This window comes from Mustela nigripes, chromosome 10 (assembly GCF_022355385.1).
Source record: "Mustela nigripes isolate SB6536 chromosome 10, MUSNIG.SB6536, whole genome shotgun sequence".
Lineage (NCBI taxonomy): Eukaryota > Metazoa > Chordata > Mammalia > Carnivora > Mustelidae > Mustela > Mustela nigripes.
In genome coordinates, this window is record NC_081566.1 from 17,341,473 (window position 1) to 17,367,994 (window position 26,522).

Consider the following 26,522-nt stretch of genomic DNA (forward strand, 5'->3'; position numbering starts at 1 on the left):
TGGTGAAAAAATAATGAATACTGTTATGCTGAAAATTAAAAAAAAAAGGGGGGGGGAAATATATACCTACCTTACCTTCATTTAGATCAGCCAAGTATTTTACATGTCATCCTTGTGCAGAGGATACAAGGATGACACGTAAATCTCCGTATCGTTCCGATTTTAGTATATGTGCTGCTGAAGCGAGCACTCACTCAAGTATTTTAGACTTGTTCCATCTTTACATATGAGCTTGTTTGGTGTACATTTATATTTTAATCTTTTAGTGGTTGCTCAAAACATTTCAACACATAAGCTTGGTTTATTAGAGTTTATCATGAATTAGGACTTTTAACACTTCTCAGATAATGAAAGTATTTAAAAACTTAAACTTCATTTATTCCCCTTTGACTTTTGTGTTTTTGTTAAGCATTTTGTCTTTATATATATTTAAAATCCTATGACAATTTTTTATATAGTGGATATTTATTCATATTTTTGCCACTTTTTTAAAAAATGGTGGTGTTTTCAGGTTCTCTTTTTTTAATTTAATTGCTTTTCAGTGAAGCAGAATTCATTGTTTATGCACCACACCTAGTGCTCCATGCAATACGTGCCCTCCATAATACCCACCACCAGGCTCCCCCAACCTCCCACCCCCCGCCCCTTCAAAGGGTCTTATTTCCATGCTTATGTTTTGAGCTCAGCTTGAAGCATGAAAGGAAATATTCTTATGTTCTCAATCAATTTGGGGACTTTTCTCAATTCCCTCAGTCATCAGAACCAAAATGTGCGAAGCTCTCGTTTGAGTTCTCTCACGTGACTAGCCTAGGGCTGCGTCTCCTCTCTCTGGAAGTACAGATAGCGTTGCCCCATTTTCAGAGTACACAGAAGATGGGACATGGTAATTTTAGTGACGGAATGGGGATTTTTGTCCTGGCAGAGTCTTGGTTCTCACAGGGGAAATTTATTTTCATAAAATAACGATGGTTTCAAATATCATTTAGGGAGTGTTTCTGTTTTCTCAGTGAGCCTTTGTTGTCACCTGTGGAGATGGGACCTCATTACCACATGAGGCTTTCCTCCTGTCCTCAAGGCCTTTCTGACTATCGGAACATACTTCACTGGGTTGAAGTAAAATCCGCTTATGGTGGCTTTCACTCCTGGATTTTGGCTTTTCCCAGGGGGCCTGATAAGCCCAGTCTTACATCCCTCCTTCACCTGAACATCCCTGGGTATTTGATGATAGGCCAGTCTTCCCTTGTCCAGTAGATTCCCAGAGTTCCTTTATTGATTTCTTGGAGGATGAGGTGTCAAGCCCCATGGTCATCTCGAAGGACAGTCTTTACTTTCTCCTCAGATGGGAGCACCCAGAATAAAGGAAGTCAGCTTTATGCAGAGATGTGGAGAATGCGTGACCTGGGCAGAAAGGGCATGAAGTCTTGACCAAGTGTGTATCCCAGAGAGGTCCACAGTAGTGGTCCTGCCTATATAGTGAGGGGGTCTTACTCTTTGTCCCGTGTCCTCGGATAGACTCAGCTGTGAGAGGACATGGCCCTCGTTTGCATCAGTGCCGTCTGGCGCAGTGTCTCATCCAGAGTGGGCCCTTGGCGAGTATTTGCTGTCGGGCTATGGGGGCTGATGTGAGTGCTGCTTCAGAGCAGAGGGCGCCCAGGGAGAGAATGGAATGAGACGGGATGCATGTAGGACCCAAGAGGCACTTAAGTGAGGACACAGAGCTTATGATTAATTCAAACAATAAATGAAGAGGCAGCAGAAGGACCTGAAGGAAGAGACTGAAGTGGTCGCAGCCACAAGAAAGATGATGTTAGACGAGGCAGACTCTGTGTTGGGATGGGAATGGTGCGAAGCAGAAGGCTTGTTGTTTTCCGTTTCCCCAGGAGACTTTCTTTCTTGAGGCCTCTCCCTCCACATAAATGACAGCCGCTCCTCACAATGGCTCCTGGAGACAGGGCATGGCTGTTATGTTCATTGTTAATGTTCATTGTTCAGATGAGCAAAGGGCCCAGGGGATTTACCTCCACTTCCCAAGGGAACAGGATCTGTGTTGGGCCCAGGGCACCTGCTATCACTGACCTCACCATGGGGAATGGCCGCAGTGAATTCAGTGATGGCGAGAAATGAGAGGTTAGGAAACTGGTGGAATTTGAGAGAGCTTTTTAAAGAAGATGTGCTGTTCATGGTGTTTGTTGATGTCACTTTGGTTCGGTTCAGTAGATAATCATTGAGTCTCTACATGTCCTTCCTGCTGGGAAGAATAGACTCATGGGCTGGGCAGAAAAGGAATATGAGCATGTGGGTCAGGACAGCTGCCCATCGACAGGAAAGTGGGTTGAATTTATGCGGCGGAGAGGGACACCAAGGATTGTTAACAAGGGTCAAAGTGGGTATAGAAAGCCATACCCGTATGTATAGTAAGAGACTTGAACTGTAGTGCCTGTGACCTACAGGTGAGTCTGTTCGGCTGCCAACTCAGGCCTGGGCCCGAGAGCCCAGGTGCTTGTGGAGGTCACAGAGATGGACAAGAAATGGTCGGCCACATGCAGTTACAATCTAGCAGGGAAAGTAAATCAAACGGACATATAATTATATAATATGTAGAATATAAATATATATCCTATATATATTTATATATACATACATAAATATGTAGAATATAAATATATAAATATATAGAATATAAATATATATTTTACTATGCTGTGATTACAAAGGAAGGATATATTGCTTCCTACTGGAAGAGAAGCTGGAGGCTCTATGAAGAGGAGACAATTTGACAAGCTCTTTGACCCTCAAACTGCCCTTGCCCTTACTTTCCTGTTTCTATATTTGCCACCCTGCTGGTCAAGCCAAAAATCTAGAGGCGTCATTACTGATACTTCTCTTTTTCCTCTCCCTGATGTCCAGTCTGTCACTCGGTTCTGGAGCATCTGTCTCCAGCAAAGAGCTTGATTCCATCGGTTTCACTCCTTCTTCGCTGCCACCATTGCTGCCATGGACACAACCGCCTGTTGCTGGGACTGTTGAAAGCATTTTCTACACATCTTCCTATCCTGTGAACAGTTTTTGCAGCATCCAAAAGGTAATTTAAAATCCTGCCACTCCTCTGCTCAAAAAACCTCTGTGGCTTCTCATATTAGTCAGTGAAACAACCTTAGGCATTTCCCCCAACCTCACCCTGTTTTTGCTTTATTGACATCAATGCTCAGCTTTTATTGTCTACTCCTGCAGTGGGGAGGGACAGCCTCTTCTTCCACTGCTGCTTCTTGGTCAGTTTCTCTTTGTGCTCGTTCAGCTGGCAACACCTGGCATGTGTCGTCTTGGGCTGCAGATCCAAGGGCTTGTTACTTCTTACCCTTGTATAATTTCTTGAGGTTCCCTTTCTGAGTCTGGTTAATGGCGGTGAGATTACGAGCAATGGATTTGCAAACAACTTGGAGAGCTTGGAAGCTACCTGGCTTGTCACAGCTGGGACAGCTCCGTCTTCAGGTCTCCCAGCTGTTTAAGCAGTGCCCCCTCCACAGCCACGCGCTTCTTGCTGTGAAGGTCTTGAGCTTTAATCTTGGCCATGCCTGCAAAAGCTGCTGCCACCTGCTCCTTGACAAAGAGGAAGATCTTTAGGTATTTCAAACAAGGAATATTAATACAAGATTGTGTTGCATACATACAGAGGATGGGAGGCAACCGGAGCATGAAAACACCACCACCTCAAGGTTAGAGACTCCCAATCCCCCGAACTCAGAAGCTGCTTGATCATGACGGGTTCACCTGGTGGGAGCTGTGCTCTCCGAGGAAGGGGCTGTTTGGCAGGAAGCTGCAAGGGCAAAAGAGATGCCACCATTGCATAAAGTGGCAACTAGAGTCAAGAAGGGAGAAATACTCTGGCCTCTCCTTCCTGTCTCCTAGTCTTCCATTGTCAAGGGATCCTGGGAAATGTTGAAGGGTAGAAACAGATTGACAACCAGTTGGTGAAGACTGGCATACTCCCAGCTCTCTGCCATTGCCTACAGGGCCTCACGTGATCAGCTCCTGGCCACCTGGCCACTCTTGCCTTGTACCGACCTTCCTTCCTCCTAGCAGCCTGCTCTGTGGTTTCCCTCCTTTACCTGGAGTATCCCAGGCTCTTCCTTCCCCACTTCTTTGGACAGTGGGCTCTCTTTCCCGAATAGGCATCCCTTGGCTACTTTCATGGCTGGCTCCTTCTTTGCATCCTTTAGTCTTAGCTCAAATGGCACCTTCCCAGGGGGACTTCCGTGCCCCGCCCCAACTATGGTACCTCCCCTTGCCTTACTGATGACTGTTCTGTGATGTCTCCTTGGCATTTCATTGTGGCACTCACCATAATCAAGACTGACTGACTTGTTAGTTGTTTATTATTTGTCTTTCTCACTTCATTCAGGTCTCTGCTCAAATATCATCTCCCCAGGAAGGCCCTTAAGGCCACCCACGCTAAGGAGTGCCCCTTTCCCATCATGTTCTATTTCATCACACAACTTTGTTGTTGTTGTTGTTGTTGTTATTATTATTATTATATAGGTAGTCATTACTTGGCAAACATACTACCCACCCCCCAACCACACACACACATAGTTCTTCCCCACTAGATTCTAAATTCTCGGAAAGCTTGTTGACCTTGCTCATTTGAAAAGAAAGCTCCATGAAGGCAGGGGCTTTATGTGTCCCATTCAGCTGATTGAATGTTGTGAACATCCCCCGCACTTAGAACGATGCCACATACCTTGCACACTCAGTGAACACCTGTGGCATGAATGCATAAATAGTGTTGAAGTTGAGTAGAATCTCAAAAAGCTGTGTTGGAAGAGAAGAGAGAAGATTCTCCAATGATGGAAACACATCGTTGTGTGTTTTATTAATAAAAGCAGAGATATTGGAAAGTGTATGCTCTGGGGAAGATGAGAACTTTGGTTTGTTGAAATGTGAAGACCGTGATGGGTGTTAAGTAGGAGTTAAGTCAGGAGACCAAATCATGGAAGACCTTAAAGGCTATGTTAATGAGTTCATTAAGTTAGGAAATACGGAACCCTGGAAGGTTTTGGAGCAGGGTTGTGAAATACACAGACTGTGCTTGAAAGATGCATTGGAAGTGTCTAAAGCTTTACTTTACTTTAACACCGGTGATAATTTTGTGGCTATTGGAGAGTCACAGTTGGTTCAGAGGGATGCCATGAGCAAAGACTAGTGAACCTAAGAGGCATTCTGGTCTGGTTAATTGGTTGGATCATTTATTCATCAAGGATCAGAGTACCCGGTAATAGCCAGGTTCTGCTGTGCAAGGAAACAGACATTTAAATATAAAACAGTATTAATGTAAATGTAAAAACAGGATCCCTTCCCTTGGGCTCACCCTCTGATAAGGAAAGTAAACCTGTAAACAGGTCATTACAAGGCAGTGTGAGATGAGCTCTGTGTCCCAGGGGCTGGGGTGGAGCAGGGGGAGCAGCCGGCTCTTCCTGGGACAGTCCGGAAGGCTGCTCACACGCCTGGAAGGCAAGCAGGCAAGGGCCCGTGAACACAGGGGTGAAGGGAATGAAAGCAGAGGGACAGTAAGAGATCTGTTGGCTTCTTTTTACTCTCTCATGGCCTGGTGGAGGGACATTCATTCAGTCAAGGGAGAAAAGGAAAAGTCCAGGGTTTTCCCGGGAAAAACAAATTCTGCATTACATTACACCAAAGTTTTGAATTTTCCCACATGACTGAATGTTTCTGGAAACAAATTTTTTTTTTTTTACCTTTTTTTTTTTTTTTAAGATTTTATTTATTTATTTGACAGAGAGAGATGACAAGTAGATGGAGAGAGAGGCAGGCAGAGAGAGAGAGACGGAAGCAGGCTCCTTGCTGAGCAGAGAGCCCGATATGGGACTTGATCCCAGGACCCTGAGATCGTGACCTGAGCCGAAGGCAGCGGCTTAAACCACTGAGCCACCCAGGCGCCCTCTGGAAACAAATTTTTGATGAACTCAAAATCTTCAATCATATGAATTTACCATTTAAACTGTGTTCCACAGCTGGGATTCCAATTTTTTAATTATGAACAATGCTGAGATTAAAATCTTCATTCATGAAACAAAACAAAACAAAACAGAGGGGCCGTGTAAAATGCAGAGGGGTTCAAGAGCATGGCTGTCTGGGGAACAGGGAGCAGTAGCTCTCTGGGTAGAGCGAACTGGCATTGGGAGGGTGGGCAGAGCACTGTGGATTGGAGATGATGAAATGTGGGGGTTCAGAAAGCTAGGAGGGGCTGGTAATGAAGACCTTATTTCACCACGGTAGGACAAGGAGTTTGAAGACAAGGTCTGTTTCCTACTACTCCTTGACTTCTGCTTGCAACAGAAATGCTCTCTTTGTGGCCCTGACATACTCAGTTTACACCATTCATGTTCATTTTTTTCTAAAAATATTTAGTAAGTTTCTACTATGTGTCCCCCACTGTTCTATGCATTGAAGATATGGTGGTGAATAAAGTAAACAAGCTGCCCTTTCATAGTTTAAAGGCTAATGAGGAGGATGCATACGTGTGTGTGTGTATACTGTGTACATTTATTTCTTGCCAAGTCATGATTAATTTTATGAAAACATTTGGATATTTATATATACTTTTTTTTTTTTTTTTTTTTTTGCCAAATTGCTGATTAGTTCTAGGAAAAATACAACTTGTCTAAGGACATAAAACACGATGAGAGGGAATGTTTAGATTGTGGCAGGTCTTTCTGTTTTGTGGAAATGATATGGGAGAAAAAGATCTGAAGTGAGGAGCAAGCCATGTGACTATCATGGGGAAGCGTGATTCAGGGAAAGAAAACAGCAAATGCAAAGGCCCTGAGGTGAGAGCTGTTCCAGGAAGAGCAAGGAGGACAGAGCAGGTGGAGTGAAGTTAATAAAGGAAGAGGGATAGAAGTGGGGGAAGCAAGTAGGGACAAATCATGGTGGGCTTGCAGGTGACACGCAAGGTTATAGATTTTATTCTAAATGTGATGAGAATTCATTAGAAGGCTTTGAGCAATTCGTTGTAAAAGAATCATGCTAATCGTTTGTGAAAAATGGCCTCTAGTGGGGCAGGGGTGGAAGCCAAGGGATGAGTTGGGAGGCTGTTATAGTAGTATAAGTGAGAGATGGTGGTGACTTGGTGCAGCAAGTGGTGATGCTGTTGGCAAAAAATGGTTAGATTCTAAATATATTTTGAGGATGGAGCCAGTAAGTTTGCTGATGGATTGAATGTGGGGTGTTGGGGAAAGATAGAAATCAAGGATGATTCCCAGGGTTTTTGACTTGAGTACCTGGACAAATGAACAGTGGTGCCATTTACTGAGATAAGAGACACTGATGGAAAAACAGATTTGTAAGAATGTAGAAGGCAGTGAAGTCAAAAGTTTTAATTTGGAAAAGCCTACTGGACACCCAAGTGGAGATGCCGTGTGAGCCATTAGATGCACAAGTCAGGAGTTCAGGGACAGAGTCAAAGGTGGAGGTAGACATTTGGGAGTGTCCACATCTGGGGGGCAGTTAAATGCAGTTAAATGCAGTCTCTGTGGTCCTGACCATCCTTCCAGGACCAGAATCAGTGCTGCTCCTTCCACGAAGCTTTCCTGGACTGTCCCAGGCCTTTCCTTTGCCTTCCTGTTATTTCTTTTAAACTGAAGACTTTTGTTTGGGAAAGCTGTGGCTTTGCCTGTGATTTAGATCTCTTGAGGCTTCACAGGGCCTTGACTGGGGTGTCTAGAGTGAGAGGTGCTCGTCTTCTACGACTATAGGCAGGTGGGCTGTGTTTCCCAAGGTTCTCTGCGGCTGATGTTTGGAAGTATCAGACAGGACCCTGTTCTTGTCATTAGAGCCTAGACCTTCAAGATCAGCAACAAATATTGAAACATCATCATGCAAACCAAAGGTAAAAAGACTCATTATATGATTCTTTTTTTATGAAATATCCAAAATAGGCAAATCCATAGAGACAGAAAGCAGATTAGTGGTTGCCAGGAGCTTGGTGAGGGGGATTGGCAAGAGACTGTTTAATGAGTAGGGTTTCTTTTGAAGTGAGGAAAAGGTTCTGGAACTGGAGAGTGGTGATGGTTACCCAGCACTGTGAATATGCTTAATGCTTTTGAACTGTGTACTTTAAAATGGTGAATTTTATGTGTGTCTATTTTACCACAATGAAAAAAAAATACCAAAAATATATCATTAGGGATGACAGTTTCCACAGACCTTCTCATTCTCTTCTCTTTGTGGCAGCTTCCTCACTTCCACTGGCTCCCTTTGCTTGGGGCAGGGATGGAGGCTGGGGGCTAGGCACTAGGGATGGGAGAGGTTGGATGCTTGTGGCTGGGGCCTGGTACTGACCTGCTTGGAAGGGCAGTCTGTTTGTGGGGAGAAGTGGAGGAAGGCAGGGATAGGATTACAGAGCAGGGTTAATTTACTCCCAACCAACCTAAGATTTAGGATGCGTGTGGGGGTGGGATAGGGGGTGGCCACGGGGAGGCTTGGCGAGCTGTGATGACAACTCATCTGCAGACCACCAGTATGCACTAGGGTAGCTACTGACACTCTTCTTGCTGAGCCCTTGCTTCCAGGGGCATCTGGGAAACTCTGGGGGGACTTGTGTTGCTGGTTGTAAACTCTGACTTTCCCCCAGCCTGGGGAAGGAGTCCAGTAGGGATTGGCTCAGAAAACCCCTTGAGAGAGGCTGGAAAAAGACTTTCCCAGCGATCTGATTATCCATCCCCTTACTGGGGTGACCACCCTTTGATTTTCAGGGCAAGGTTCTGTGGGCTGTGCTTTGGGGTTTCCTAAGGACCCGTTAGCTTGAAATTACCAAGTAAGATGTAAGATGTTTTTACTTTGGGACATAGTGTTGCCTGTGGTAGACCCCCGAGCAGATGTGTTAACTTGAGAAGGGGAGCCTATTAGCTATTGCACTAGCATGGACAGTCGCAAGGGGGCACCAGGGAATTAGGATGGGGAGGGTGGTTGTATTTCTAGAGATAGAGATGGAGGATGAAGATGGAAATCCAGAAAAGTCCAGGACATGTGGAGTCCTCAGTGAAAGTAAGCGAAAGGGAATTTGCTAGCTCTTCCTCTGGTACTGGGCCACTTATTTCCAGCATTATTACATTAGGACTCCGGGTGTTTGCAGCCCCAAGTCTATAATATGGGTGTGACTCTGGAAATAGGAGTTGTCTTAGTCTGCTTTGGCTGCCATGATCAAATGCCTTAGACTGGGTGGCTTAAACAACATCCATGTATTTCTCACAGTTCTGGAGACTGATGTCCAAGGTGAAGGTGCTGGCAGACTTGGTGTCTGGTGAAAGTACTCTTCCTGGCTTGCAAACAGCCATCTTGTTGCCAGGGCCTCATCTGGCAGAGAGAGAGAGAGGAGGAAAGAGCTCTCTGGTGTCTTTTTTTAAAGAGGGCACTAGTCCTATCAGATCAGCACTGCACTTTATGACCTCACCCTCTAAGGCCACCTTAATTACCTCCTAATGGCCCTGTCTCCAAATGTAGTCACATTGGGGGAATAGGGCTTCATCTTGTGAACTGGAAGGTGGCAAATACAGCCTTTCACAGCACTCATAACCACACAGCTTCAGGAATGCTCTCTGGGAGGATTCAGAGGTCTAGAGCTGACACTCAGCGGCCTCGTTTCAGAAACTCATACTATGGATTGTGAGTTGTGTCCTGACGTGTCCTTTATGAGAACCAGCTAAGCTTAGGAATCATTATGTTGATGAAAACTGAACCTGGAGACCCTGCTTCTCAGGGGTTGAGCCACAGGTGAACCAATTTCTCCTTGGTATTATGAAATACTTTGTAGGGGTTGGGACACATGTGGGGCCAGGGGCCGAAGCAGTTGGTCAGGGACCTGAGCTGTATCTGGAAAATAGAGTGCAGGTAACTCTTGGCTTATAGACTATCTTCAGGCTCTGCTCGAATAATATATGCAAACTGGGTTTATCTCCGGGGTGGAACAGAAAGCTGCTGGAATTGTGTGTCAAAAAGTGCCATAGCCCAGGAATCTGGTCAATGATTCCACGTGTGTGTGTGTGTGTGGGCAAAGGGCTGGGTAAATGAAGCAGAGTCCCTTGTTGGCCTCTTGTTGACCCTGGGATGATACGCATAGAATGTTATTTTTAAAGATTTTATTTACTCATTTGACAGGCAGAGACCACAAGTAGGCAGAGAGGCAAGCAGAGGGAGAGGAGGAAGCAGGCTCCCTGCTGAGCAGAGAGCCCGATGTGGGGCTCGATCCCAGGATCCCGGGATCATGGCTGAGCAGAAGGCAGAGGCTTTAACCCACTGAGCCACCCAGGTGCCCCAAGAATATTATTTTTAAAAGAACTCCATGAAGGTCAGCATGGACAGTGTTAAGGCACAGGCAAACCAAGCAGTTTGCTGCTTCCATAGTACAATCTCAGTGTCTTTTCATTTGTCATTAAAGCCTTTTAGAATTTCTTCTGACCTTATCTCCCATGTTTCTCCACTGGAAATCTTTCTTCTGCTACTTCACTAAGCCTTACTGACTTCAACCTCCTTACCTCTGAGTGTAAGATTCCTTTTGGCCAAATCCTATTTTCCCATTCTTTCCATTCTTCAAGAACAGCTCAATCCAAGGTGCCTGGTAGCTCACTCAGTTGGGCATCTGACTCAGGTCATGGTCTTGAGGTTGTGAGACTGAGCCTTGTGTGTGTGTTGGCCCTGGAGCCTGCTTGGGATCTCTCTTCCTCTCCCTCTGCCTCTCCCCTCCCTACTCTCTTCTCTCTCTCTCAAAACCACCACCACCACCACAATAACAACGACAACAACACAACAGCAACTCAGTCCTCATCTCCTCCCCGAAAAGCTCCTGGTTCCTCCAGCCCACACGGATCTGTCTCTCTTTAGAAATCTTAAAAGGTTTAAAATTGCTTTCACTTCTTGGTTAAATCATAACTTTTTCAAAGAGATATTTCAGAGATGTCACCACCATATGCAGACCCAGAGTGGATGAATGACCAACATCCAGTGAGTGGAAATTTATGCAGCCCTAAAAACCAAGCAGTCTGTTCTAAAAGGAAGAAGAGGCTAGGCAAGTAGAAATGTGTGTCATCAGTGATTGGTGATCCCTGCCAAAGGGAGTGCTTTAGGAATAAGAGCATTGCAGTCACTGGAAAGAAACATGAAATTGTGGCTCTTGGAGCAAAAGGAGGCTGCCCTTAATTAATGGGTAGCTGGCAAAAAATACAAAACAAAAAATAAAAAACAAAAAACCAGTGCTAACAGAGGCTGAGATGGAGAGCCGACTGAGAAAGCGCGAAGACCATGTGTGATGGTGGCAATTGTGAAATGTCACGTTTAGCAATGAATAGTAGATGACTGATGTGGAAAATACGGGGCTGGTTCTTTAGAGTGGTCAGGATGGGGTCTGTGAAATGATAAGGGAGATAAATGTGGATCGCTCTGTTAGAAGATATGTCAGTCTCCTCCCCATCTAGATGTTGTTTGTGAGTATGAATGGATTTGCTCTGTGGAGTGCTGGAGCCTTCCACGGCCGCAGGTGGTGTTTACATGTTCCGCTCGCTTCCCTGCTGAAGTGTGGTGTATCTGTTAAATACAGGCTGTGGAGGTAGGCTGTTTGGGTTCAAATTCTGGCTCTGCTGCTTACTAGTTACACGGCATGCTGGGAATGTCCCTGAGCCTCTCTATGCCTCAGTTTTTCTCATCTGTAAAATGGGGTTAATAATAGTACCTTCCTTAGAGTGTTGTTGTGAAGGTTAAAAGAGGTGTAATGCACAGAAGCATTCAGGAACGTTTCGCATGTTGTAAGAGCCAATATGGTGTTAGTTATTATTACCATCGGCTGTCAGTGTCATCACTGATTTTATGCTGTCTTCAAGTCTTTGAGGATGGTACTGATGAAAGGCTAGTGCTCTTTTCTGGTGGGGGAAGTAAGAAATTGGGGGCCAATATATACTCATCTGGTCTCAAAGGCTTTGAAAGCCCTGATATTTCACATATTTGGAAAGACGTTTGCAAGTCTTGGAAAGTGAATACCAAGAACCTCTTCCCAAGTTTGTGGGCTTGAGGCACTGGAGGTGTTGGTGCGACTCCCAGTCTCCATGTGTCACAGGTGGGACTGGAGCCTGCACCTGGGGATGGGAAGAAAGGTGGAGATTAGCTGCTGGTCTTCAGATGAGACCCTTAAGGGATGCCACGAAGGTGTGAAGTGTTGGTGTCTCTGGGCCAAAGATAGTTGTTTCAAGTGACTTTCATCTCTGACTAGTCCAGGGTATGGTAGGTGTTTGATGAAAGTGTGAGAAGGGTGCTAGGTGTATCCCCAGAGACTTTAGTGCCAGACAGGCCTGGATTCACATCAGGGCTTGACTCCTTATCACTTATGTGACGTTAGGAAGCTACTTAACTCTTTGAGCCTTGGAACACAGGAGGAATACATAAGATAATGTATATGAAGTTGTCTGCACATAGTAAGACTGAGGCATATTAATTCCTTTTCACTCAGTTTCCTCATCTGTAGAATGTGGATAGTAAAAAAAAAAATTGTGGAACTTCCATAATAATTATAGATAATAGTTATAAATTCATTTATTCAACCTTTTTTTTAAATGTCAACTATATGTCAGGCACTGTCTTAAGAGCTTAGGGCTTATCTGAATAAAATAGACAAAGATTCTTTCCTTTTGTAGTTTGAATTTTACCAAGGGAAGATAGACAATACACTAACAAATGAGTAAGACTTCTAGTGTGTTTAAAGATGCTAAGTATATGGAAAGAAGAGAAAAATGAAAGTCAGATAAGGAGGCTTGGAGGTGCTCGGGGTAGCAGCAGTGTACAGTATTAAATAGGAAGGCCAAGACATGCTTCATTGAGAAAGGGGGTATTTGAGCAAAGACTTCAAGAAGATGTGGAACTGAGTCACAGTGATATTTAGGGGAAGAGCATTCCATGCAGAGAAAGAGCAGTACAAATGCTGTGGGAGTGTGTCTGGCATGTTCCAAGAAGAGCATGGAGGTCAGTGTGGCTAAAGCAGAGTAAGAGGGGGTAGAAGAAGATGAAGTCCGGGGAATGGGGGGGAGCCAGACCATGTAGGGCTTTGCTGGCCATTGGGAGGGCTTTGGATTTTACTCTAAATGAAATGAGGGTATATCACAGAATGCCAAGTAGAGAAGAATAATGATATCTGCCTATTTAAGGGAATCACATTGCACACTGGCTACTGTGTCCAAAACTGAGTGCAGAAAGACAAGGGTAGAAACAGAGAGACCAGTTAGAAGGCTCTTGCTGTGTCCCTGAGAGATGATGGTGGCTTGAACCAGAATGGTAGAATGGTAGCAGTGGCAGATGAGAAGCAATTGGATCTCGTATTCTTGATGGTAGAGTCAGTAGGATTCCTTGATGATTGAATATGGGGTATAAAGAAAAAGATAGGAATCAAGGATAATCTGAGCAACTAGGAGGATTCCACCAATTCAGAAGAATATGGAACAGGTTTGGGTGGAGAAAATTAGGAGTTTACTTTTGATCATGTTGAATTGGAGCTGAATATTAAATATCCAAGTGGAAAATTGTGTAGACAGTTGGTTACGTGAGTCAGAGCTTGGGAGAGAAGATCTGGGCTGAGATATAAATTTGGGAATTGACAACGTATAGTGGTAATGATTAAAATCATGAAGCTGAAGGAAATCACCAAGGGAGTGAGTAGATATAGAAGAGAAGAGTAGCAAGGACCAGCTCTGGGCCTCAACTGAAAAAAGTTGGGTGGAAGTATAAGAATCAACAAAGCAAGTTGATGGGAAATGATCCGTGAGGTAGAAGGAAAACCAAGAAAGAGTGGTTTAATGGAAGCCAAACTAAGAAAGTATTTCAAGGAGGAAGGAGTGATCAACTGTGTCAAATAATGTGACAGGTCAAGTATATTAGTAACCTATTGTTTAACAAATCATTACAAAACTTAGTAGTTTTGTAATTTTGAGGGCCAGGAATCTGGGAGTGGCTAAGGTGAGTGCCTCTGACTTAAGATCCCTTGCAGGGTTGTGGTCAAAATGCCAGCTGGGGCTGCAGTCATCTCAGGCCTTGACTTGGACTGGAGAATCCTACTCCAAATTCTTGCAGTTTTTGGAAGTCCTCAATTCCTCACTGGCTTTGGTCAGATACCTCAGTTGCTCACAATGTGGGCTCTTCACAGGCTTTCTGTGTAGCCTTATGACACTGTAGCAGCTTCTTTTCATGTGATCTGAGAGAAAGAGAGTTCAAGAGAGCACCTGAAAGGGTAGTCACAGTCCTCTATAACCTAATTTTGGAGGTGCTACACCATCAACTCTGGATATTCTTAGAAAGAGACTATAAGAGTGCGTGAATACCAGGAGGTGCGGGTCATTTTGAAGTTGATTATCATGTCAAGTATAACAAGAAGAATTCATCATTGGATTTAGCAATATGGAGGTTATTGTTGACCTTAAGAAATGTTGTGAAAAGAAGTATTTGATGAAAGTTGGTGTAAGAAATACTGGGATGAAGAGATCTGAGACCATGAAATACACAACTCTTTTGAAGAGTTTTCTACAGAGAGGAGCAAAGAAATGGGGTAATACCTGGTGAATGAAGTGTTTTTTCTGATATGAGGGAAATAGCACTATGTTTATATATTGATGGAAATAGTCCAATAGAGAGTGAAAAATTGATGATGTATAAGAGTTAGAGAATTAGTAAAGCACTGTCCTTGAGTAGGAGAGATAACTTGTGTTGAAAAGGGTGGGTTGACTTTAGATAGAGGCATGCTGGATTCATCTACAGTATTATTTGGGAACATAAACTATGTGGTATGTGGGCAGATATGGTTATGGAAGTCTGCGGAATTACCTTCTGATTGCTCCATTTTTCTCAGTGAAGTGGGAATCAGTGGCATCAGCTGGGCTTGTTAGATGGTATTTATTTTTAAAAATCATTTCTTTGATACCTTTGGTAACTTTTTTTTGGACACCTTTAGTAACTTCGATGAAGGTAAGTAACTATGGTTACAGTAAAGGCACCTCCCCCAAGATTCCTTTTGCTTTAAGTCAAAAGGTAGAACTTTTATTCTCATAATTTGTCCAGATGGTGGGGCATCTGCTGTTCATGGTAACTTTGTAATATAACATGGAAACAAAGATCGATTTAACCCAAAATAAACAGTTTATTCCAAGACACTAAAACCTGTTCCCCCCCCCCCCCCCCAAAAAAAAACCCTACAGGTCAAGATCCCTGATGAACATAGATGAAAAATTTTCAACAAAATATTAACAAGCCAGATTCAACAATACATTAAAGGGATCGTATACCATGATCAGTGAGATTTATTCCAGGGCTGCAAGGATATCCATAAATCAATGTGATATACCACATTAACAAAATAAAGGACAAAAAATTATATAATCATATCAATAGATGTACAAAAAAATTGACAAAAATTCACCAACCATTTATGATAAAAATTCTCAATGAGGTGGTTTAGAGGGAGTATTCCTCAACATGTTGAAGACCATATATGACAAACCCACAGTTAGCATTATACATAGTGGTGAAAGCTGAAAACGTTTCTTCTTCTTCTTCTTCTTTTTTTTTTTTAAAGATTTTATTTATTTATTTATTTGACAGAGAGAGAGAGAGAGAGAGAGATCACAAGTAGGCAGAGAGGCAGGTAGATAGAGAGGGGGAATCAGGCTCCCTGCTGAGCAGAGAGCCCGATGCAGGGCTCGATCCCAGGACGCTGGGATCATGACATGAGCTGAAGGCAGAGGCTTTAACCCGCTGAGCCACCCAGGCGCCCCTGAAAACTTTTCTTCTAAGATTGGAAATAAGACAAGGATATCCTTTCTTGGCACTTTTATGCCAAGAGGTCCTAGTAGAGGTCCTAGCCATAGCAATTAGGCAAGAAAAAGAAATGAAAGTTATTTAAATTGGAAAGGTAGAAGTAAAACTCAGTATTTGCAGATGGCATGATATTATACATTAAAACCCCTAAAGCATGCACCCAAAACCTATTAGAACTAATAAATGAACTCAGTAACGTCGCAGGATATACAGATATCTGTTGCATTTCTATACCCTAATATCAGAACGATGAATTGAGAACGTAATCCCATTTACAATTGCATCAAAAAGAAAATATCTAGGAATAAACTTAACCAAGAAGGTGAAAAACCTGCACTCTGCAAGCTCTTAAGAAACTGATGAAAAACAATGAAGGCAAAACAAATAAATGAAAAGATATACTCTGCTCAGAGATGGCAAGAATCAGTATTGTTAAAATGTTCATAATACCCCTGCCCAAATCCATAGATTCAATGCATCCCTATGAAAGTATCAGTGACATTTTTCATAGAACTAGAACAAAGAATACAAAGATGGGTCTGGAACTACAAAAGACCCCGAATAGCCCAAGCAATCTTGAGAAAGAAGAACAGAGCTAGAGGTATCATGCTGTCAGACTTAAAACTCTACTATAAAACTATAGTAACCAAAGCAGTATGGTACTAGCACTAGATGAATGGGATAGAATAGAGATCCCAGAAATAAACCCATACTATATGCCCAATTAGTCAACACCAAAGGAAGCAAAAATATACAATGAGAAAAGACAGTCTCTTCAATAAATGGCTGGGAAACTGAAGAGCTACATGCCAAAGAATGAAACTGGACCAGTTTCTTTCCCCATTTACAAAAATAAATTCAAAATAAAGATTTAATGTAAGACCCCAAACCATAAAATTCCTAGAAAAAAACATAATGAGCTTTTTAACATTGGTCTTAATGCTTTTTTTTTTTTTTTTTGATCTGTCACCTCAAACAAGGACAAAAGCAAAAATAATTAAGTGGAACCACTATATCAAACCAACAAACAAAAAACCCCCACAAAAATAAAGACCCATTTACAGTGATAGAAACCATCAACAAAATGAGAAAGCAGCCTACTGAATGACAAAAGATACTTGCAAATGATATATCTGAGAAGAGGTTAACATCCAAAATATATAAAGAACTCATACAACTCAATATTAAAAAAAAAATCAGATAAAAAAAATGGACAGAGCTGAGGTCCCCAGGTGGTTCAGTTGGTTAAGTGGCCGACTTCTGATTTTGGCTAAGGTCGTGATCTCAGCGTCGTGGGATCGAGCCCTGAGTCCGGCTTCATGCTCAGCTGGGCATTTGCTTGAGGATTCTGTCTTTCTCCCCTTCTGTCTGCTCATTCTCTCTCTTTCAAATAAATAAATAAATTTTTATAAAAAAATGGGCAGAAGGCCGAGTAGAGAGCCTGATGCGGGCCTCGATCCCAGGACCCTGGGACCACGACCTGAGCTGAAGGTAGAGGCTTTAACCCACTGAGCCACCCAGGTGCCCCTCTTTGAGGTATTTATATGAAGGAAACAGAAACACTAATTTGAAAAGACTTATGTACCTCTATGTTCTTTGCAGCATTATATTTACAATAAACAAGGTATGGATGAAATTTAGGTGTTGATTGGTAGATGAACAGCTAAAGATGATCTCTCTCTCTCTCTCTCTCTCTCACACACACACACACACACACACACACACACACAGAGGAATATTACTTAGCCATAAAAAGCAAGAATTCTTGCCATGTGTGGCACCATGGGTGGATGGACACAGAAGGTGGTATACTAAGTAAAATAAATCAGAGAAAGGCAAATACCAGATGATTTCACTTACATATAAAATCTAAAAAAAAAAATGGATAAACAAAACAGAAAGAAATAGACTCATAGATGTAGAGAGCAAACTGATGATTGCCAGAGGGGAGGGGAGTGGGGGAACGGATGAGACAGGTGAACGGGGATCAAGAGGTGCAATGTTCCACTTATAAAATAAATAAGACACGGGGATGTGATATGCAGCAAAGGGAATAGAATCAATAATACTCTAAAAATTTTGTATGGTGACATATGATAACTGGACTTATTGTGTTGACCTTTTCCTACTTATTGGGTTGACCATTTCCTAATGCATATAAATATCAAATATGTTGTATGCCTGAAACTAATATAGTATTGTATTTCAACTATTCATCAATAAAAAACAATTTTTAAAATGTTTGTGCTAGGGCACCTGGGTGGCTCAGTGGGTTAAGCCTCTGCCTTCGGCTCAGGTCATGATCTCAGGGTCCTGGGATTGAGTCCCGCATTGGGCTCTCTGCTTGGCAGGGAGCCTGCTTCCTCCTCTCTCTCTCTGCCTGTCTCTCTGCCTACTTGTGATCTCGCTCTGTCAAATAAATAAATAAAATCTTAAAAAAAAAAAGTTTGTGCTAAAACAAATAAAATCACCTGCCATATTCTTATACAGACAAGAGGTAACATCTCAAGAATTTTTTTTTTAAGATTTTTATTTATTTGACAGACAGAGATCACAAGTAGGCAGAGAGGCAGACTGAGAGAGAGGAAGGGAAGTAGGCTCCCTGCTGAGCCATGATCCCAGGACGCTGGGATCATGACCTGAGCCAAAGGCAGAGGCTTTAACCCACTGAGCCACCCAGGTGCCCCACATCTCAAGAATTTAAGAAAACAAACAATTACAGGAAAGAAATATTAATATTGAGAACATTCTTTGCATTAACTAATTTTTCTTCTGGGAATTGGGAGAAGACTGCGCTGTTTTTTTCAGGAGTAGAACATACCTGTTCAGCCTGGTTTGAAAACCTCTGTAGTCAGCCTTGCAAATGGAAGGGCAGGAACTTTCAAGGTAGTTCAGAGCTCTGAAGACAGGCTTTCTGTCTCTGGGTGAGGGAATTGAGGAGCTGACCAAACACACTGCACAGGGAAAAGGGCAGGGGTCTGTGGAGGCCTCAGAAGTTTCTGGAAGAGGCAGGAGCCTCAGCCCCGTCTCAGTGCCTCCCATGTTTCCTTCCTGCTCATTGGATCTCACTGGAGTGAATAGCAGTTAGGACTCAGCCCTGGTCCCCTAAGCTGCTCATCCTCCTGCCTAGGCCAGTGACGTAGTGTCCTCTTGAGCCCACTAGGAAGGCTCTGGAAAAGGAGAGTGAGGGAAGCTTTTGAATGGGCCCTATCGGTGATGCGGAGAATCCATTTCAGGACCTGGCTTCCCTTCCTCTGTCATCTTGTCCTTCCTATATCCTTCCCAGCTTCTCAGCCTGGGGACCTCCAGGTGCAGGCCTGACCATGGGGTCAACTCTTCTCCCATGGGGTCAACGCAGTTCTCATGGGCACCATCGTGGTTATCAAGAAGCCCTTACTCCATTGGCCAAGACGAAATCACCCTGGAGATCCTGCATACTCTCCTAGCAGCCATGACGGAGCTGGTGGCCACCTCACTTTTGCAGAGACAGGTGCTCTGGTAACAGGAGCAAAGCAATTAGCCAATTTGACGCTAGTGTGAGGATGTTGCCTTATAAATGGTACCTGGCTTAGGGGAGCTACCTCTTCCCCAGATGCCCCTAGCCCTGCTCTGGCACTCAATTTCTCATTGTTGCTTCAACCACGGGCTTATGTGGGATGGCACAGACCACAGGGTCCCAGCAGAAGCCTGATTCTTCACCTCTCCTTATTCTGAAGTCGGTTGTAAAATGCTGCCCTCTCGATGCTGGTGCAGACCACAGGCTCTGCCCGGAGGTTTCAGCGGAGGGCAGGGACAGTGTAATTCCCAGTCCTGGGCTATTCTTTCCTGCCTAATTCCTGAGAAACAGAAAAAAGACATGATGAAACTTTATTTCAGGTGATAATAACACTTTCCTCCTTAAAATGTGCTTTCTCACCTTTGTCTTGTTTGATCTTCATGATACATCTATGAGGACAGTTTTCTCTGTTTTGTGGATGAGGGAACAGAGACCCAGAGAGGGGGCCTGACTTGCTCACCGACGTTGGCTGTGAAACAACTCTGGGCATGGCGGACGGGGCAGAGGGGCCAGAGGGGGCCACCTGAAAGGAAGGCGAACTCTGGAGGGAAGTCTTTCTTCCTGGCAGCTGGAGCCGGGCAGTGTGGAGCCTGCTGTCCTTTGTTGGGCCTCCCTGAAGGAGTCTGGGGCTCCAGGAAGCACTAACCCTTCTCTGCCTCCTCACACCCAACCGGGTCACCTGTCACAGTGTCAAGTTTCCACTGTGTCTCATTTTCGGGAAGGATGTCTGAGCAGCAGCACGGCCGGACCTCTTCTCGTTTGCTTTCCAAGGACTTTTTGCTTCGTCAGGCAAAACCAAGCCCCTCTTTGACATCTGTAGCCCTGTCCACAGAGATCAGACTTTCAGCTTTGATCGACAAAAAGCAATGGAGAGACCACGAGAAACAGAACTCTGTTCCTTCCAGGTGGTCTTGCCCTGCGGAACGTCACCTCAGAAATTCTACCTCTACCATGAGGGCATGGGTGTGAGGGAGCGTCTCCTCTGCAGATTCTGGGTGCAACTTGATCTCTCAGTGAAGCCCCTCAGGCCGCCTCCCGAATCCCTTAAACATTCATCTTCATGTTGTGCCCTCTCTGCCCTTCTTCTGAAGTTGTGGGAGTTGACTCTTCCCAAAATAACCCAAGTCAAAAAGTGATGGCTTGCGGGAAAGTTACAATTAGCTTTTCATGGGGAAAAAAAGCTCAAAGAGATTTTTTTTTTTTTTTTTTTTTTTGAGGAAGAGGTGGAGGAAGGAAAAGAAGCCACTGGAAAAAAATCTGTGCTCTTCTGAGGCAATGGAGAAAACACTGAATTATTTCAGCACAGAGCTGTTCGGCAGGAGACACATTGATTTTTGTCTCCTCTTCATTGTTTTTTTTTTTTTTTTTTTTTTTTTTTTTACCCCTAAGATTTTATTTTTTATTTTTTTAATTTAATTTTTTATTTTTTATAAACATATATTTTTATCCCCAGGGGTACAGGTCTGTGAATCACCAGGTTTACACACTTCACAGCACTCACCAAATCACATACCCTCCCTTGATTACATCCTCTTTTTCTGAAGTATCAGCAGTGGGCAGAGGCAAATGAATTACTTTTCCTCACAATCCATTGATTTTTGTGTTGACACACATTGATTTCAGCTCAGAATAAGAAAGCACATCCTCCTAGAGTTATCTAAAGTTGGAATAGTTGCCTTGGGGGCTGTGGGATCCCTGTCAATGGAGGTGTTCGAACACAAGCTGAATGCCTGGGCAGGGACTATTTAGAGCTGACTCAGGCAATGACTGGGAGGATAGCTTGGGTAAACTCAGTGTCCTCGATGTCACGCTCAACATTAACACCTTGGATGACTTATTCGCTAGGGATAGAGCCTGCATGTCACCCAGGGCAATGTTTCCCCCATGGTGATATGGTAGATGATTTTCATTGGTGAGGATTTACTATGAAAATAGTAAATGACAAAGGACAAATGTTGGGGCACCTGGGTGACTCAGTGGGTTAAAGCCTCTGTCTTTGGCTCAGGTCATGATCCCAGGGTCCTGGGTTCGAGCCCTGCATTGGGCTCTCTGCTCAGTGGGGAGCCTGCTTCCCTTCCTCTCTCTCTGCCTGTCTCTCTGCCTACTTGTGATCTCTGTCTGTCAAATAAATAAATAAATAAATAAATAGTATTTTAAAAAATAAAAATAAAAACAGGAAAAATGTAAAACAACAATAAGATACACACGTTATGGTGGTAAAAATCCAAGACATTGACCACACGCAATGCTAGCAAGAATTGGAGCACCAGGAACTCTCTTTCACTGCTGGTGGGAACGCAGAATGACGTAACCACTTTGGAAGATAGTTTGGCAATTTCTTACAAAACTAAATATACTATTACCATGTGATCCAACAGTCAAGCTTGTTGGTATTTACCCAAAGGAGCTGAAAGCTTATGTCGACACAAAAGCTTACACAAGAAGTTTCTAGTATTTTTATTCAGAAGTGCCAAAGCTTGGAAGCAAGGTGTTTTTCGGCATATGAGTGGATAAATTGTAGTAATCAGACAGTGGAACATTATTGAGTGCCAAAAAGCAATGAGCTACAAAGCCATGAGGAGACATGAAGGATCTTAATTGCATATTACTAAGTGAAAGCAGTCCATCTGAAAAGGCCAAATACTGTCTAGCTCCAACTATATGACGTTCTGGAAAAGGCAAAATTCTAGGGACAGTAAAAAGATAAGTGGTTGCCTGGGATTGTAGGGATTAGGAAGGGATGTGTAGGCAGAGCGCAGAGGATTTTTAAGGCAGTGAAAATACTCTGTATAATACTAGGGTGGTTGATAGATGTCATTAAACATTTGTCCAAACCTAAAGAATGTGGGACACCTAGAGTGAACCCTTGTGTAAACTCAAGACTGTAGGTGATGAGCATATGCCAATGCAGGTTCATCAGTTGTAACACGTGGGCCACTCTGAGGTGGGGGGGATGATGACAATGGGGGAAGACTGTGTATATGTGAGGACAGAAAGTATATGGGAACTCTCGTGCCTTTTTTTTTTTTCAAAGATTTTATTTATTTGTGAGAGAGAGAGAGAGCACAAGCAGGGGGAGCGACAGACAGAGGGAGAAGCAGACTCCCAGGCGTCCCTCTCTCTCTGCCTTTCTCTCAATTTTTCTTTGAACCTAAAACTGCTTTAAAAAATAAAATCTTTTAAAAAAAAACTGAAAAAAATAGTAAAAATATAATTAGTATATCAGATCATGATTTTATATATATCATTGCCTAGGATGAAGCTGAGACCATCAATGCCATGGAAACCCACACTGAGACTGCACAGATTACAGGTGGAGACTTCAGACATGGCTTTGAGTAGTTAAAACCTCCATTGCTGAATTTCAGCCCCAATTGTCCCCAAGGATGAAGAGTTCAGATGATCAGATAAATAATATGGAATCATATTGGGCATATTTCTGTGCTGTATCTCAGTGCTCTTTTGGGTGGTACCTTATGAAGATTTGAATTTGCACAGCCGCAAAACTCAGGTTATAAAAATGTAGCTATCCTTCGTTCCAGAAGCTTGTTTGATTTCTGAGTCCCTAGCTACATTAATGGAAAACAACTTGATTTTTATAAATTTATGTCTTTCCTTAGTTCTAGCCAGAGGTTTTCTAGTTAGCTCATGATTTATCGTTCTTTTTTAAAAAAATTAAAAAGAAAATTAAGAAATGTGCATTTAATGTGGGGCTCAAACTCACAACCCCAAGATTAAGAGTCACATGCCCTACTAACTGAGCCGGCCAGGCACAGTTAATTAATATGTTGTGTCCTACCCCTTTTTGTTGGAGCTTATATGGCCTGATATTGGGGCAGGACCTCAGGCTCAGATGTCATTTTCTCAGTGAGGCCTCCCCTGATTGTGCTTTTTAAATTGTAACCTACCCCAACTCCTACCCTCTCTGCCAGGCCCATTCTTACATAATGTACATTCTCAGCTTAAATATCCTCTCCTTCAAGCAGCCTCCCCAACTCCCCAGGGCCTTCTGTGGGCTCCCAAAGCCCCTTATTCTTTGTTCCCATCTGGGCACTTACCACAGTGGCGTGTCAGTCTCTGTTTACTGATCTGCTTTTGGCCCTGATGCTAGTGGCATGTAATAGGTACTCAGCATAAGTGTGTTGAATAAATAAGTGATTGGATGAATGAGTGAATGATTTAGTTCATTAAAAAAAAATACCAAAGACTGCTGAGAGGATTAGCTAAAAGGCTTATAAAGCCTTCAGTGTGGTGCTTAGTCCAAAAAGAGCTAATTGATAATTTCTGTGATAAGGTTTTCCTGCCACAGAGCTTCCATATTGTCTAGAGTTCGACGGGTCCCAGTGAGAATGACACTGATTTTATATAGGAGAAATCAGACTAAAATGCATGGAAAAGGTAGTTGGATGGAAGGGACGGTCCTGTGTTTTCACGGTGTCAGGACTCTCTCACGCGTGATTAGCAGAGGTCCCTCTGTTTGCCTCACCTCCTGTTGTCACTGCCTTGCTGTCAAACAGCCTCCCCAGCTCCCTGGAGCACTGGCTCCTTAGAACGTGCGAATGTACTGAAATGATTTTGATTTGATTTCTGAGCGCCTGCTGCTGGGGGAGCTTAGGTGTTGGGTGGGGGGAAGAAGAGGTAGAAGAAAGACAGGATGAACCCCCTTGGAGCTTGTGTGCGGTGACTCTGTGGTCCAGCCTTTCTGGTGTTTCCCAGTTTCATGTAATTCTGTTTTTTCCAACATAGGTCATTGAGACATTCCATAAATATCAAACTTTGTAAATCAGAAAAAAAAAATCTTCTTTTCTGAGCAGTTTTAATTTTTGGATAAAATTTGCCATAATCTTGGGGAGTTTTTTTGTAGAGGGTCATGGTGAAGACAGGCAGGAATTTGGTCACAGCCACAAGACAGGGTTAGGACTGGGGCAGCTGGAGGGTGGAGGTGTAAGTTGGTGAGACAGAGAGGAAAGGACCAGGGGACCAGGGAAGGAGGTGGAGGGATCCCAAGGCTCATGCTGTCTCTTTCCTCCTCGTTTAATCCCAGAGCAGATGAGTTCCTTGATTCTTGCCAGGCAATGACATGATCTCAAGTGCCACTCCCCTTTTTTGCGCACATGGGGGCTGTCCCCTGTGATCACCCGCGTGGCTGCCTGGACCCACTCAGTGCTGTGCTTCTTCAGAGAGCGCCGCTGACCACGGCTCTTCATCCTCTACGCGGATCTGTGTGAAGACACAAAGCCAGGACGGTGGGAGAGGCTGGGTCTAATCCGTCACCAACATGCAGGACTTTACACCCTCCACATGTATGATGTATGTACGTGATACATACAGTCGCTAAAATATGCAGATGCTAAAAAAAAAAAAAAAAAAAAAAAAAACAGAAAGAAAGAAAGAAAAAAAAAGCAGGGCACCTGAGTGGTTCAGTTGATTAAGCATCTGTCTTTGGCTCGGGTCATGATCCCAGGGTCTTGGGATCAAGTCCCATATCAGGTTTCCTGCTCCACGGAGAGCCTGCTTCTTCCTCTCTCTCTGACCCTCACCTGTGCTATCTATGCTCTCTCTATCATGCTTTTTCTATCTCAAATAAATAAATCTTAAAGGAAGGAAGGAAGGAAGGAAGGAAGGAAGGAAGGAAGATGCAGATGATCTTGTACCCAAGGAACAGGACCATTTGAGACCACGTCCACTTTCAAAATGCAGGTTCCCAGAGGGACATTGATGAGGAATCAGATACTAAAGTCCAGAGTCAGTGTTAACAAGCTGGGTGACCTTGGGTGACTTTCCATCGTTAACAAGTGATAAGATTTATCTTATGGGGTGGTAAATAAACATGAATATCAGGTCCTGAATCTGAGCTCAATAAGTGAAAGTTGTCCTTGCCATTATTGATTGTTACAGTCCTGACGTTCTTGGAGCCCAGTGTGGCAGGTGGCAGCATGGCAGTCAAAGTCAGGCAGACATTAAGTAGATGTTCCGCTACTTAATAACAGTGTGACTCTGACGTTGGGGAGGTTTCTTCATCCTTTTAAGTCTCCGTTTCCTCATTTATGAAACTGAGTTAATAATAGTTTCATTAGATTTTTTTCAAGAATTATATGAATTCTTAAGATTTATTCTTTGCAAGGCCCTCATTGCAATACGTAGCATTAAAAAATTAAATAAATATTAGCCATTATATTTCATGATGATGGTGACGGTGATGGTAGTGCCTACTGTGACCACTACAAAGTTTTATCCTCTATTTAATTGCAACAAGTCCTTTTCCATATAATCCAACTGCAGTGTTTCCTTCTCTTTTCCTAAAACTTACCGCTCGCTCAATTGAATTTAGCTTTATTCCACTGGGGTTCAGTCATTTTCCTTTTATATGAAGGATTCTCAGAATCCTCGTCTCAAGGATTTTACGCAAGACTGAAGTCCCAGTGTCTATGTATAAAAGATGAATTACAGCCAAAAATCATATAAAGGAACGTGAGGGGACTTTCCCTTTCCTGTGGCCAAAACACTGAAATGGTTTTGCGGGCTTGTGAGTTGTACTGTGTTGAGGCTGTGGGGCTCCTGCAGTTAGTGTGCTTTGGGGTGGAAATAATAGAAAATGGAGCTCAAATCAATGGGCTCCAGCCATCAGGGTCTGTGTTGCCTCATATTGCTAGTGGTGTAGAGGTGGGGAGGCTTCCGGGTTGGCTAAATCTGGTGGCTTTATCTCCCCTGCCCATGATTCTCTTGGCCCTGCTTTCCTCCAGGTGATGGCTTCATCGTTGAGTTGGTGGCAGAAGTCCCCCCATTTACATCTGTGCACGACAGCGTCCAGAGACAATTCCCTTAGGACCTTCCTTTAAGAGCTGGGAGAATTTTCTTAAAAGCCCTAGTAAGCTTCACCTCATTCTTTACTGGCCTTACATGGGTCGTGTGCCCTCTTCTTAATTAACCACTGGCAAAAGGATGGGATTCTCCCAACTAGCTTAACCCAGCTAGAACCCACCCAGGAGCTGGAGCTCATTGCCCATTGCCCAAACTGCGTAGACACTGCACAGAGGTGGCAGATGGAAGGGTCTTGAAGAGGTAGTGGTAATGCTTACTGGGAGTTTTTAGCTTGTTGAAGGTATGCAGG

The 26,522-nt window shown here is 43.5% G+C and overlaps 1 protein-coding gene across 1 annotated transcript in view; it reads left to right on the forward strand.

Annotated features, from left to right (window-relative positions):
* CACNA1E (calcium voltage-gated channel subunit alpha1 E) overlaps positions 1 to 26,522 on the forward strand; it is a 494,904-nt gene that overhangs the window by 74,622 nt on the left and 393,760 nt on the right. The window contains exon 2 of the mRNA XM_059412718.1: positions 2,908 to 3,082. The gene's annotated coding sequence lies outside the window, so the exon portion shown is untranslated. The remainder of the gene's footprint in view (positions 1 to 2,907; positions 3,083 to 26,522) is intronic.